Genomic DNA, 12364 nt, shown 5'->3' with positions numbered 1-12364 from the left:
ATATTCCACCCGAGTACCAAAGAATACACTTTCTACTCAGCACCTCATGGAACTTTTTCAAAAATTGGCCACATACTGGGCCACAAAACAAACCTCAACAAATACAAAAAGATTGAAATAATTCCATGCATTCTATTGGTCCACAATGCAATAAAGCTCAAAATCAATGCTGGGAGAAGCCCTAGTTACTACATGAACTCTTGGTGATTTAACAACACATTCCTAAACAATGAGTAGATCAAAGGAGAAATAAAGAAAGAAATAAAAGAATTCCTGAATTCAATATAAAGGACAATACAACACAACCTCTGGGACACATTAAAATCAGTCCTAAGAGGGAAATTAAAACTTTAAACACATACACTAAAAATCAGAAAGAACACAAATAAATGACTTAATGATACAACCCAGGACTCAGGAAAAATAAGAACAAACTTCACTTAGTTTGTTTCTTCCCCACTATCAACTTGGGGAGGAAAGGGTTTATTTGTCTTACATCTCCCGGGTCACGGTTCATCAGGGAGCCCAAGGTAGGAACTCAGGGCAGGAACCTGGAGGCAGGAGCTAGAGCACAGGCCATGGAGGAACACTGCTTATTGGCTTGCTCCCCTGGCCCCTGCTCAGCCTGCTTTCTTATGCAGCACAGGCCCACCTGTCCAGGGGTGGCACCACCAAAAATGGGCTGGGCCCTCCCACATCACTCAACAATCAAGAAGGTGCCCCACAGACATGGCTAGAGGCCAGTCCAATGGAAGACATTTCCCCAATTAAGGCTCTCTCAATCCAGGTGTGTCAAGTTGACACTAAAACTATCCAGCACAACTGTCAACTAGATTGGACCAGACACACCTTGGAGATCAGCAAGGCATACTTCTGCAGGTCACTGAGGATTAGGTCCTGAGGGCTCTGGTCACGTGGATGAATTAATCCCTGGATAGAGTCACAAATTATGCCATTATTGGAAGATGGTGAAAAGGAGGAAGTGGGGCCTTGTGGGAGGAAGTAGGTCGCTGGGGGCGTGTCCTGGAGGACGGCTCCATGTTGTTCTGGGCCTCTCCTGTGTGAACCCCCCTCTGTCGAAGAGGAAGTGCAGAAATCTCCACTGTATACCCTTTTCTCCAGTGCCATGAGGTTCTGTTCAGACACACAGAATTGGACACATCCATAGACTGAAACTTCTGAGACCAGGAACTCAAATAAACCTTTCTTTAAATTGTTTCTGCTGGTATTTGGTCACAGTGATGCAAAAGTAACTAACACAGATTGAAAATCATGGACACAGAGATCTCAGCATCATGGTGGTGGTGTTTACCCAGTGGGTACCTGAGTTCCCTACCAAGATGGGGCAGCCCAAGCCCTCTGAGGTCACACAGGGCTTTGAGGAGGCTGTGCTATCTCAGTGAACTCACAGCAGAACTCTGGATGGCAGTGAGGAATGGCTAGGTCTGACCCTCACCCTCCAATGCACGCTGGTCTGGGAAACACCCAATGGAGAGGGGTTGGGGTGAGTTGGCCCAAAGTCTAGGGGGCTTCCCACTGCCTCCCCCGAGTAGACTCACTTGTCCAAGTGTAGGGCAGACAGAGCTGCAGGAAGATGGCAGTTGCATCCTGCATCCTCTCAGGGAGTTGCCTGGGAGCCAGAGGCAGGGCAGGGGAGGCTTTGCCCTGATGTCCTTTACTCTAGGCTGGGTAGAGTGGAGGGTGTGGAGGAGGGTACGCTTCCTGCTGGGCTCTGGGGAACGGCTGTAATTTCAGAAGCACCTGATTTTCCCTTGGCTGTCAGTTGAGCGTCTATTTGAGGCAGGCAAGCGGACCCACCGAATTGCGCTTATCCGACACCACGCGGATAGAAGCTGTGATTTCAGTCGTGGTACTGACCGTCCCTGTAGGAAGCAGGCTGGGTTGGTGGGCCTGCACAGGGTCATCACAGTGCAGTGGCAGTGACGCAGGAAGAGGGCCAATCTTGTCAGCTGGACCTTTCTGGGGCTTTCTCCAGCTGCTGTCCCATATAGACTCTATAGGCTGTGGCTACTCCCGAGTGAGGCTCAGGGTACGCGCCTGGCAGTTGGCTTGCCGACCTGCAGGTGCGCACGTGTGTGTGCAGGCATATACATACCAGAACATGAGCACAATGTGCCTTCCATGTGTGCACACAGGGACATGAGCGTCCCTGTGGATGCATGTGTATTTATGCCTGTCTGTACACACGTGTGCATACGAGGGCCTGAGTCTCTGTGGGCAGCACCGGCTTCCTGGGAAGCCACGGATCCTAGAGCCCAGTGCGTTTTAAGCATCACAAGCACTTGTGCACTCGTAACTTAGACCCACATGTCCTGAAATCATATTATTATCTGGCACTGCCTGTCTGAGGTACAGAGAGAAATTGCCATTGAATTTTAATGCCAGTCACTATTATTTAATTTATACCAAGCAATTCCAGAACGAAAAAGGATGTCTGTCCAAAGAGGTGTAAATCTGATATCTGATTGATCCTTTAAGAGGCGATAAATACAAACATCCTTAGTTTTGGCATTTATAAATTATTTACTTCATTAGGACAAAGAACATTTGACATTTGGGAGCCGTGTGGTGTCTGCCCAGTGTCAGGGTGCATGAGAACAATGAGGTGGGTGTTGGGCTTGTGAGTAGATAGGTGGCTTTCATTATGACAGGAAATGCCAATTACAGCCAAAAAAGAGAGCAGGTTTGTCAAGGTTACCTATTTGTGTGCGTGGTATGAGATGTCAGAGCTGCAAATGACACCTCAACTTGAGTGACTTCCCAAAGGTCACAAAAGTCAGCCTCCCATAAGACCAAGGCAGACAAGAGTGGCATATACAGGCATTGCGTGTCCGTGTGTAGTGTGCAATGTGCACACAGTGTGCTGCTCCTCATGGCTCCACTGTTCCACATCTACCTCTCTCATAAACAAAATATGCACTCCACCGCATCGTGTACAGATGGGTGACACACCCCAATCCACTCTCTGGTCGGATGGTGCTTTTGACCCGGGGCGGTGCCACTCACAAGTTTGTTCCCCACCTGTTTGGAAGAGAAAGCTGTCAGTTAAGGTTACGCGGAAGAACAGAACTTGTTCAATTTGTAAATTTAGGAGTAAACATTTCATTGGGGGAATTTTCTTCCCAGAGATAAACAGACAAGGGAGGGAATTTGGATTCCTGGGGTAGGGGAAGGGGCCCTCTTCCCAGTGAGGTCTCACCCCAGGAAGAGCTGACCACGTGTTTCTTTACCACCTCTGACCAGGGAGCCCAGATATAACTCATGTTAAGTCTGGCAGGCTTTCTGTTGTCTCCGCTCTGCTGGGTTTGTTCAGTGGGTTGAATGGAGAAGGAGAAAAGATAAAAAGAAGACAGTGGCCCACGGTAAGATGGCTCAGTGGGGAAGGTACCTGCTGCCAAGCCCGACCCCTTGACGTCAATCTCTGGGTCCCACATGGTGGAAGGAGAGAAGCGACTCCTGCAAGCTGTCTTCTGACCTCCACACGTGCTGTGGCACTCACCCCACTCCAAACAAACAAACAAACAACAAAGTCATAACAAAAAGGAAGAGCACCTGCCCAGCCCTTTGCAGCGGCCTGGGGTGAGCTGCCCACAGCTCTTCCTCAGCCTTTGCTTCCTGTGCTCACTAGGGTGGGAGTCAGCCCTTGGGGAAAGCTCGAGTCTTTCCAAGTCTTCTCTGACCTGTGTCCTGGCCTGGGCATGACAACCCCCCAGGTTTACCCTAATTTCCCTAAGAAGCTCTTTCACCCTCCCAGCCCCAAGTTTCCACTATAATCCTTTGTCTGTACAAAATATTACTTTTGTTTTATGATGTTTGTGAAAAATGCTCTCCACTTCCCCCCTTGAGTTAGGCAAAATGTAAGCACCTTGCCTTAGTCCGGGGACCGTGACAGTGTCTTGGTCTTTGTGTGAGCCTTGGTAGTAAAACCAGTGGCAGCTGCTTCCTCCCGAGGAGGCTGGTCTGCCCTCTGCTCAGAGCAGGGAGCCAGTCCATGGCAGCAGCCACCTCCCCCGTTCTTGGCCATGTTTTTGGCAAGTGCAAAGTTTTTTATTATTTTAATTTATTTATTTAATGTGTATGACTGTTTTGCTTGCATGTATGTATGTGTATCATGTGTGTGCCCACAGAGGCTAGAAAAGGGTGTTAGATCCCCTAGAACTGGCGTTACAGATGGTTGTAAGCCAACATATGAGTGCTGGGAACTGTATCCAGGCCCTCTGCAAGAGCAGCAAATGCTCTTAACCACTGACCTGTCTCTCCAGCCCGGCAGGTGTGTATTTTAAGGCAGAGTGTGGAATCTTCTGGCTAACTGTGTTGTCTTGTGTGTACTAGTCGGGTGCACAATGTGCCCACATGGGTGTGTGCGTGTGTGCGTGTGTGTGTGTGTGCGTGTGTGTGTGTGCGTGTGTGTGTGTGTGTGCGTGTGTGTGCGTGTGTGCATGTGTGTGCGTGTGTGTGTGCGCGTGTCTGTGTGCGTGTGTGTGTGTGTGTGTGTGTGTGTGTGCTCCAAGAACACAGCACTTGCATTCAGTTTGTTCATTCAACCCTGAAACCCTTTTCTTTGGTGAGAAATGATCTTAGAAAAAAACAGAGGAAAATGAAACTCTCACCCTCCCCCTTTCCTTCCTTTTGCGCATGCTAATCTACCAGAGAGGCAAAGCAAGACCTGGGCATTATCAAGCCTCCTGCCCAGCTAGAGCTCTGCTCCATGGAGCAGTACAAAGTGATTTATTTAAGCGAATGACCCAGCTTTCGGGCCTCAATGATGTCTGTTTTTAAGTCTGGTCTGCAATGAATTGAGGTCTGTGAGGGAAATCGAAATGCTTTTATGGCGGGTCGAGGGGGGCATGCTCTCACCTTGTTAAGCTCGCCTCTCTAAAAGCACATAACTTACTTTCAATATTGTCCAATTGCCTTCCTCTGGAAGAGGAGAGATTTCCATTCTGTCCCTATGGCACGTCCAGATAAAACACTGCTTTTGCCATTAAGGCGGTTGATTTTGTTGAACCAGAAGAGAGAGGCAGAATAGAAATGAAGCTTGGGCGTCCTGTGCATGTCGGCTCCCGGTGTGCTGATGTCTTTGCCCCCAATCAGCGCTTCTCAGCATGTGTCTGGGTACCTCACCTGGGTCTGGGCACCGAGGCAACGTCCCCAAACCTGCCTTCTGCGGGATCTGGGTCCATCAGGGACTTGGGCTTCCATGGAAAGGAAGGCCTGATGACCAAACACCCTCTGAGCTGTCCTCCACAGGACCGACCCCATGTCAAGACTGATGAGCGGTGTACCTTGCTTTTGATTCCCATTGCCCAGAGGCAGGTGCCTCATGCCTTCTTCACTGTGGCCTTCTAGGAAACTAGAGAAAAAAGTGCAGGTGGATGGGGCTGGCATCAGAGCCCCCCCACATACAGATGGAGCTGGCATCAGAGCCCCCCTCACATACAGATGGAGCTGGTATCAGAGCCCCCCCCCCGCAGAGAAGAGGCTGGCCCAGGAGGGTGGTGTTTAGTGGCTGTGCGGACAGCTCCAGGAAGAGTAAGGAAAGGCCAGGGCTCCTCCTCCGTGACACATGGCCCTGCCTGCCGGTGTTCCCAGAGCCTGTAGGAGCTGGTTAAACTTGCTGTCCAATGTATCTGACTCAGATCTGGGTTCTCTGCTGCGCTCCAGCCATGTGGAGTCTGGGTCTTTGAGATGCTTTTGTGTAGCCAGAGGCTGATCACAGGCAGTGAGCATCCTGAACTTACTGCTGGCCACAGCAGGGGAGGCTGGGCTTCCTCATCCTGGGCAGGGTGGACTTCCCCACGACCTGCCGCCCTTCCTTCTCATGCTATGCCCTTTACCCTCTGTCACCTCTGAGTCCTCCACCCCACTCCATAAGCATAAATCGCTCCAAGGATCCAGTCAGGGTGACCTCTGCTGCCCGAATGCATGTACCTTCCTTCCTGCCATGAGCTCTCTGCCTGCCCAAGACGGCCTCAAGCTGGGCTCTCCTGTACCTTCTGGCCTAACACGGGGTGTGCCGACAGGACTTGGGAAGTGACAGTGGGCTGCTGAATCTCTGATCTGTGCTCCTGTGGAGGCACTTACGTCTATGTGTCCGCCTGGCCGGGCCGTGGTGCCTGGTTGTATGGACAAACATTGACATGGCGGGGAGTAGACGTGAACCACATCTACCATTGATCCAGTTGGAGAAAGATGGTTGAACCTCTCTGATGTGGGTGGGCCTTATCCAAAAAGCTGAAGAGTCTGAGAACAGAGACAAAGTAGGGATTATCTTCAGCTTGCCACATAGCACCTGTCTGAGTCTCTAGCCTTTCTGTCCTCAGACTTCCTGGTCTCCATTCTTCCTGGTCCCCGAGCCTTCTTGGCCCCCAGACTTCCTGGTCCCCGAGCCTTCTTGGCTCCCCCAGACTTCCTGGTCCCTAGTCTCCCTGGCCCCCCAGACTTCTTGGTTCCCTTAGCCTTCTTGGCTCCCCCAGACTTCCTGGTCCCTAGGCTCCCTGGCCCCCCAGACTTCCTGGTCCCCTAGTCTCCCTGGTCCCCCAGCCTTCCTGGTCCCCAGCTGACCCCTGACCCTGGAGATGTCAGGCTTATCTACCCCTTTCTGCAGTGAGCCTATCCCTGTGAGTCTCCATCAGTCTGCCTCTGTGTCCATGAGGATGTGTGTGTATGTGTATGTGTATGTGAATGTGTATGTAGTCCACTTCTCTTCATACCTGTCCTGGCTGCCCTTGGTCACATCTGCTGGAGAGCAGGACAGTGTTCCCTATGCCCTGAAGCTTTGAAAAAGATCCTCTTTCAAGTGATAAATGGAGTGTGGGGGCTGTGGGACTTGAGGGATCCCTGCTGCCCTACAAGCTTGGTGCTGGCCACTGAGAGACAGGCAGGAGTATCTGAAGGGAGGAGATATGGGGAGGGGTAATTAACACTAAGGTCTCTAGAAAGAGTTTATGAGGGCACCCACCACTATAGGAGCTACTTAAAACATATACATGTACATTATGGAGAGTAAAAGGAGATCGTATAACAGGGGGACACTGCCCTATTAGACCCCACAGACTAGCAGAGTAAAAGCCCAATGCCAGGAATGTACTCCTTCTTTTGAAGCTGGGGGGGGTGTCCCCTAACCCTCAAACAGTACTGGCCATTGGGAAGTAGGGGATGAATGAACACACACCTGAAGGTGATGTCTGAGAGAGACTCTCAGGTCACACTGTGCCTTGGGGCAACTCCTTAAGGTCAGATGTTTATCAGCATGGTGGTTTGAGTGAGACATGGCCTTGTAGGTTCAGATATTTGAATACTTGGTCCCCAGCTGGTGGTGCTGTTTGGGGAGGTTACGAAACCTTTAGGAGGTATAGCCTCGCTGGGATAAGCATGTCATTGGGGGGTGGGCTTTGAGAGCTCACAGCCTCTCTCCTCTTTCCATTCTCTCTCTGCTTCTCTAAAAACATTTATTCACTATTTTCATTTTATGTGTAGGAGCATATTGCCTGTATGTACGTGAAGGGCCAGGAAGCCCTTGTCAGGTGGGGCCTGCACCCGTACCCACACCCCTGCTTCGGGAGGCTTGGGCCCTGCAGGATGCAAAGCCTTGGCTCAGGAGAGGTGGATGTTAGAACGCCCTTGAACTTGGAGCTCATGTCCTGGAGTCTGCAGATGTCTCACACTGAGAGGCAGTAAAGTCATTTATTGTCCTGGGAGTGTTGATTCTAAGATGCCTATGTTTAAATAAAACTTTTATATATCTCAATAATTATATCAATAGATCTTAATCTGGGTAATTAAAATTCAACAGGACGCTCCCAGGGATCTAACAAATACCCACAAACCATTTTAATGGCCACAAGCTGTTCCCTGCAGGGAGAAACCTCGCCAGGGAGCTGTGAGGGCAGAACTTCTGCAGAGAGGGGCCTGGATACATGGAGGGCAGGATGTTTGCATGTGTGCCCCAGGAGTACTGGGCAGCCTGTGCTAAGTGGGCATTTCACAGCCAAGTTTAGCCCTTTAATAAAATGATGGGATGCCCACAGAGAAAACAGCTGGGGCCGTCTGACCCACCACCTGCTGTAGGCTTTCAGGTCAGTCCCAGCTCTGTCCAAGTACCTGTAACCCTGAGTACTCCCTCCTCACCCTCTCCCAGGGCTCGTGAACATTTGTACTTTCAGTAATATTTCCCAAAGGCCTGCTCTGATTTGTTGGCTGTGAAGGTCACAGCAGGACAGGGCCTCATTCTGGCTGCTTTCGCTCCGGGCCTTGTCACCAGGACACTTTACCTGCCCCTCCTGATTCCGGTGAAGTGAGTCTCACGTTGTGGAGAAGGAGGGTGTGGGCCTTTGCAGTACAGTCTCCACAAACTACCTTCAAAGTCTTCAGCAAGGCATAGTGCTGGGTGGCCAGAGCTAGTCCTGCTCAGACAGCCTGGGGTTGGACAAGGCTCCGCCTCTACCTGCTGAGGCCCCAGGAACTTGCTGTTTCCACCTGTAAATTGGGGTCAATCACAGGACATGCTTCAGGGGTTGTTGTGAGAGTCACTGTGGTTCTGGCCCAAGAGGAAGGTCTAGCAACACTGGCCGGGAGCTCGGTGACTGACCCATGAAACAGGAAATGTGGGTCTTTCAACAGGTGAACTAGAGATTTTAAAGACTTGACCAGTTAATCTTCTGGGGCTATCTGCTACTCTAACAACAACCCTGGGCCACACCTGGACTCTCATGTCCACAGAGCACCGTGGCCACAGTTAGGCTCAGGGCATTATTTGGCTGAGGCGAGAATTGCTGTGGAACCCATTTCCAATAGCTATCAGATTCAAAAACAAGACAGGAATTCTTCCTTCCCTGGGATGCTGCCACCGCTGAGGAGCTGGGCTACATCATCTCGGGTGCTTGGTGTTTGCTCTTAGCAGAGACGTGGGGGCAGCAGCAACAGACGTACCTGACTATCCTTGAACAAAGTGGCATTTTTGGAAGAAGTTTGGATGGGAAGGACAGGAAGGCTGTGTAGCCAAAACTCTAGTGCTCAGGACCCACCCTGCCCTTCTTACTCTCTTCTCCTCTGCCCTCCAAACCCACCTGCCCCGCGTCCAGTGTTACAGCACAGTCATGAAGAGAGTCCTGCCTGTGCCCAGACTGGCATGGGAGGGGTTAGGATGGGGGCCTGACGGTTTTCACAGCCTTGGCTTTACTGAACACTCTGAATTGTATTACATGAGTTTTCAGACAGATCTGCTCGCTTCTGTGCCTTTACGTATTAAACTCTTGGAACATACAAACAGAAGCAAAATCAGGGTCACAAATCAAGAGACCATCGCTCAAATGAAGGTATCCTGGCAAGGCAGACTTTATCTGTGCAGAAGGCACAGAAGCTGGAGAAGAAACACCAAAGCTTCTGCCCTTCGCCCCTCGCCCGCGGGGAACACTTGGCCGCTCTTCGTTGAAGTGCAGCCTCACAGGTCCCTCACCATCGGCCAGATTGGGAAATTGGGGAAGAAGGCAAGTACGTAGGGTGGAAACAATTAGACATCTAGTCAAACACCAAAGCACCCAGGGATGGGGTAGTGGGCCAGGCACAGGGGCATTGCAGGAGGCTGACTGCATCTGCTTGGACAAACATGTATTTCTTAATGAAGGAACCCAGGGGAGAGGGAAGTAGGAGAGACAGGCACACGGTCGCTAGGTCTGCCTGATAGAAAAGCCTTAACTCTCTCACACAAGGGGGTCTGAAGGGTGGTCGAAGGTGTGAGAGCACTGACAGCTTGGCAGGTGACAGATGTTGAAAACGTTCTATTTACTGGTTTTGTTGTTGCTGTTGAATAGACACAGTGTTACCGGCGGTGGCATCCAGTAAACACTGTATTCTCAATTAGGGCCAGTATCAACACTGCCCATGAAGCAATCCGTTTTTGAACACTATGGTTGGATCAAGTTTCCATTTCACTGTGGAGATTAGAGTTCAGCACACAAATCTCAAATCTCAAATCATGTGGACTTGAACTCTGGCTATCTGTAGAGTGTCTGTTGTACACAGCTCTGACGGGGCACACCTGCACAGATTCCTGCCACAGAGCCACGGTGGTCTGCAGACTGCTTGAGTAGGATTTCATTGCTTTCTTCCACGAAACCAAGAGAAAGGACAGGGGCTGGTGTCTGAACCATCACATTTAGAAACACATGGCGTGTCGTAGTGGGTCAGTAAGTAACAGGAGGCGGAGGGACTGGGGGACCTGTGGATGGGACAGGAAAGTTCAGTGGGGGTGGGGAAGAGGCCTGGACAGGAAGGGCTGAGGGATTCCGTGGTGAACTTGGTGCTGGGTAGTAAACCAGGCCACCAGTAGTGCCAGGCACTGCCTCCAGCAGGGAGAGACAATTCCCCAGCAGGAGCCCGCCATCCTTCCCAGAGGTTTTGGGTTTGTGGCCTGTGTGAAATGCTGCCCTGCACCCCTAGGCCACCACCTGGGAGTCCTTGAGGTCCCCTGTCCTCCTGTGCCACACAGAGATTTTCTCTCATTAAAATGTCACTCCCTGAGGAACCCCATGCATGATATTTTTGCTTTATTTACATGAAAATCAACAGATGTTAGCAAGTTAATGTCATTTATTATATAAGATTTGATGACAATACAATTAGTATTTTTAAAACTGTAATTGTGAAATTGACCTTATTAAAATTCTACTTCCTCCATAATTAAAAAAACTAATTACTTCTAGTAATTGGACCAGAAATGACATTTTCAGTTCATTAATATTCAGCAAATTGTTTTTGAAGATGTTCTTGCATGCCATACCGTCAACCTCTTACGTTTCTGTTCATTTCTTATTTAAAAGTCTCCTGGAAATAATAGTTAGCATTTTAACAAGATGTGTACCCATGGATTGATTTTGTAAATAAAGTTTTTAATTGCTAATTAATTTGTGGGGCTCTGTCCTCATAATGCCTTCTAGGCTCAAATGTGGCGGGACTTCCACTGAAGCTGTGCTTGGGTCTGGTGAAGCTTGTCAGCATCTTCAGGAGACCAGGTCACACTCTGCTGCTTCTGAATGCCACAGTCTAATTACGCGGTGCGGAGGAGGTGCAGGCAAACCAAAATCACAAGTGTGAACTAGTTTTGTAATTAACTGAGCTTGGTGCAGAGGTGTTTAGAATGAAAATCAGCCATTTGGGATGCCTGGATGGGTGCTTGCTTCTTACTCTGGGGGACTGAGGGTCTCTGGATGGGAAGGAGGAGAGTGGGGAGGGTACTTGGTAAGCGGGGTGCACCACCTGTTTGTGGTCCTGCTCTCTGACCTCTTCTGACACCACAAATGGGGGCCTACTGTCGCCTCAAGGGCTTCCCCTGTTGGGTGTCCAAGTTTCAGGATGGCTTCCTGGTGGGCAGAGAGACAGGTCAGAACAGGGCGGGGGGCGGGGAGATGGCCTCCAAGCAGGGAACAAGGGGTGTACTGGTCAGGGTGCAGGTCTGGCTGCTAAATGAGCCCAGAAGTGCCTGGGAGCCAGACCCATAAAAGGGGAGATGGTACTCATGTCAGAGCTGGGGCGTGGATGGTTCTAGAGTCTCGGTGAGTAACAGGAGAGTTTAGGAAATGTCCAGTTGTCAGGATGTGGCTCCCTAGGCTGCTTCTGTGGTGCCCAACTTCTCCATGACGCTAGAACCCGCAGGACTCCTGATGGGGAAATTCCATTTTAAAGGAGGACATAGAGAGGTGAGCCCACATCTCAGCACGCTGTGGTCCAGCCTAGAGCCCAGGTGAGTCTGTGTCCCACTAAGCCTTGTGACTGTGGTTTTGGTGGCCACCTGGAGCTTGGCCAGCACACAGCTGTGGTGGGGCGCTTGAGATAACAGGCCAGAGAGCCTCCATTCCAGGCAGGGGTGTGCCAATAATTCAAGGGCTGTGGAGAAAGGCCGCCAGGGGGAGTTTAGAACTTCCTACAAGGAACACACTCCTTGCCTGTCTCTGTAGCTACCTGGGCAGGGGAGGCGCCTACAGGAACCCAGATGGTTCTACTCCACCTCAAAGCAGGGGTCTCCTGCACTGAGAGGCCATAGGAGTTGGTGCTAGGCACCCCGCTTCAGCCAGCACGGAAGTTGTTCTGCAGCTGCACCTCTGCGTGGGTGCAGGGGAGGCAGGGAGGCCACCGATTCTGTCAGTGCTGGTGCGTGGTGAGCAGTGCCACCCCACACCCATCATCCCTCACCCACTGCTGGCTGGAGGTCACCATGGCACTGACTGGACTTGATGAGCATGGTCCCCACTTGGGTCCAGCCAGATGAAACCTACTAGCCTGTGGGGCTCTGGATCATGTCGGTTCTTTAGCTGTGCCTGGCTCTCTCTGCTGAGGCTTGAGACCA

This window comes from Nannospalax galili, unplaced genomic scaffold, assembly GCF_000622305.1.
Source record: "Nannospalax galili isolate Female #2095 unplaced genomic scaffold, S.galili_v1.0 scaffold237, whole genome shotgun sequence".
In the NCBI taxonomy this organism is placed as follows: Eukaryota; Metazoa; Chordata; class Mammalia; order Rodentia; family Spalacidae; genus Nannospalax; species Nannospalax galili.
The sequence above is the reverse complement of the archived record's forward strand: the minus strand, read 5'-3'. Positions refer to the sequence as shown.